This window comes from Nanorana parkeri, unplaced genomic scaffold (assembly GCF_000935625.1).
Source record: "Nanorana parkeri isolate BGI_ZX_2015 unplaced genomic scaffold, ASM93562v1 scaffold4674, whole genome shotgun sequence".
Classification (NCBI taxonomy): domain Eukaryota; kingdom Metazoa; phylum Chordata; class Amphibia; order Anura; family Dicroglossidae; genus Nanorana; species Nanorana parkeri.
In genome coordinates, this window is record NW_017310936.1 from 1 (window position 1) to 2955 (window position 2955).

At 52.1% G+C, this 2955-nt stretch overlaps 1 long non-coding RNA gene across 1 annotated transcript; it reads left to right on the forward strand.

The window, feature by feature from the left end:
- The first annotated feature begins 1213 nt into the window (after positions 1-1213).
- Positions 1214-2731, forward strand: LOC108803986. Its single transcript, XR_001942317.1, has 3 exons — positions 1214-1309; positions 2123-2213; positions 2681-2731. It is a non-coding gene; the product is annotated as an uncharacterized LOC108803986 (long non-coding RNA).
- Positions 2732-2955: the final 224 nt, after the last annotated feature.

Below are 2955 nucleotides of genomic sequence, written 5' to 3' on the forward strand. Positions count from 1 at the left end.
CACAGGGGGTCATCAGCTAAGCCTGTGCAGTGAATGGGGGCGTACATAGAAGATGAGCAGACGAAGGGATTGTCAGGGGTTGGAGGGAGAGGAGACTTGGCTGTGAGTGGCAGGAAAAGAGATCTCATTGGGGGCCATGAACAAGTGATGGATATGAAGTCCGATGGTAGAGAAAGTGACCCGGCAGCCGCAGAGGAGTTCCTGAGTCTCGGGGTTCAGTGTGCACAAGGAAGGGGGGGAGGGGGGGTCTGCAGAGATCCTTTTCTCAGTCAGGTGCTGTTAGATCTTCTTGCAGTCCCGATTATTCTGCTTCACTACTGTGAGCAACTGACGCATGTCCTGAGTCACAGGGAGGGGGCGGACCCTGGAGTTAACCCTTTCTCATCCGGGTGAAACTGGCTCTATGGAAGCTGCATGCACCACCCAGGATGAAGCAGCAGTGGCTGACACCCCTTGTACCATAGGGAGGCTGGTCTATGAGAATCGGTGGGTCTTGTGGGAGGTCATACAGACAGGAAGTGTACCTTCTGCTTTTATAAACATTTCAGAGGCAAATAGTGGGGAGGGGAAGACAATTAAAGAGCAGCACCAGGGGCAGAAGCAGGTGGGGCAGAAGTTCTCCTTTAAAGCCCCTCAAATGGCGTTCCTTCAGAACTTCCTCTCCCCTCCTCCATACAATTCATGGAACTTCCTGTCCCCTCCTCCATACAATTCATAGAACTTCCTCTCCCCTCCTCCATACAATTCATAGAACTTCCTGTCCCCTCCTCCATACAATTCATAGACCTTCCTGTCCCCTCCTCCATACAATTCATAGAACTTCCTCTCCCCTCCTCCATACAATTCATGGAACTTCCTCTCCCCTCCTCCATACAATTCATAGAACTTCCTGTCCCCTCCTCCATACAATTCATAGACCTTCCTGTCCCCTCCTCCATACAATTCATAGACCTTCCTGTCCCCTCCTCCATACAATTCATAGAACTTCCTGTCCCCTCCTCCATACAATTCATAGAACTTCCTCTCCCCTCCTCCATACAATTCATAGAACTTCCTCTCCCCTCCTCCATACAATTCATAGAACTTCCTGTCCCCTCCTCTATACAATTCATAGCACTTCCTGTCTCTGGTTAGGAACTTGTTGTTTGTGATTGGCATTGAATACAACGAATGAAGATCCCGATATTGGGCGTCAGTTTTACGTTCCTTCTTCTCCTTCTCTTGAAGCCCCGTTCAGTTGGACGACTTTGACTCTTACATGGCGGAGATGTCGCGGGATTCCGACTATAAGTTTTCTCTGCAGTTTGAGGTGAGTTCTATCGATGATACTTCGTAGAGGAGGAGGACATTGAGTGCTTGTCATGGTTCTGGTCAGATGTCCGTCTCATGGTGCGAGTTCTGTATGTTCAGGACGAGACGGGTCGGCTAATACTCAGATCCGAGAACAAGGCCGGCACTCCCAAACAGCGAGAGGTCCCCCCTCAGTACAGAGGAGTCACACCAACCTTCTAGAGCAGTGGTTCTCAACCTGTGGGTCGCGACCTACAGTTGAGGGGTCCCCAGATGCCTTGTGTTGCTCTAGGTAAGAGGCTCCTCAGCCTCCTCCTAGCGCAGCAGTGTCAGTTCCCCTAGATGGCGCTGCAGCAGCCGGAGAGGATCAGAGAGAGGGGAGCAGGCAGGAGTGAGGGGAGGCGAGTGCTTGATCACCACAGAGCCTGCACTGGATGCCACCTGAGAGCCCCACTAGCCACCTGAGAGCCCGCATTGCCTTCCGAGAGCCCACACAGATACTAGTATTGGTGCATCACTACATTTTACGGTTGGGGGGGTCACCACAACTTGGCAAGTGTTACCGAGGGGGTCCCGGCCCTAGAAAGGTTGAGAACCACTGTTCTAGAGGACATGACGTGACATTGGGGGTCACTGGGGTCACTGGTCTGGAATGAAGCCTCTAGACTCTCCTTTCATCATTCTGGGTTAGGGTTGAACGGTGTAGAGCCTTGGTTCAATGACCAAGGACAAGTGTGGCCCCTGAGGTGACGCAGGTTGGGAACCGCTGCTGTAGACCATCTTTTTGTGTTGTGTGCGTCATCGGGCCCCTAACATTCTCCCTCTTCTACAGGAACTGAAAATGATTGGTCTGGATATCGAGCATTGCGCCGCAGAACTGGCGGCCAACCGTTGCAAGAACCGCTACACAAACATATTGCCGTGTAAGTCCTTCCAGTCCCAGCCGGCCCTTATATTGTGCGGGGGCTGCAGGAATTTTAGGTACGAGGGCCCTTATGGCCAGGGGCCCGAATGGTCAGTCCACCCCTGGTGTGGGCTCAATGATGAGAATAAGTTCCGATCGGTTCCACCAGGAAGGACCACAGCAGAAGACACACAGCAACCAATCAGAAGCCACCTTCCCCGTATATAACTAACATCCTCTGACATGCTGAGGGGCCACGAGGGGCCCCTGTGTTTTGTTTCCAGTCTCTGTGTTTTATTTGTATTATTCTGTAGAAGAACTTCCCCCTCTAAAGACCGAGGGCCCTTTCCCCACCCCCAATGTGACATCACTGGGCCCCTTAGGAGCCGTCATGTGGGAGAATGGGGGAGGAGTCCTATGCGGAGGATGGGCAGCTTCTCTCCCTCAATTCTGTGCTGAAGACAATTTCTTTCTTTTCCATTTCAGATGATTTCAGCCGAGTGAAGCTGATCACCAGAGAGGACGAGGAGGAGGGGGAGGGGGAGGAGGGAGCCGATTACATCAACGCAAACTTTATTCCTGTGAGTTCATCAGAACAAAACGAACATTGAATGCTCCGGAGTTCCCATTGGGTTAGAATCTGTGGCAGGCATTGGGGGGATCATATGGGGGGCATTGGGGAGATCATATGGGGCATTGGGGAGATCATATGGGGCATTGGGGATCATATGGGGCATTGGGGATCATATGGGGCATTGGGG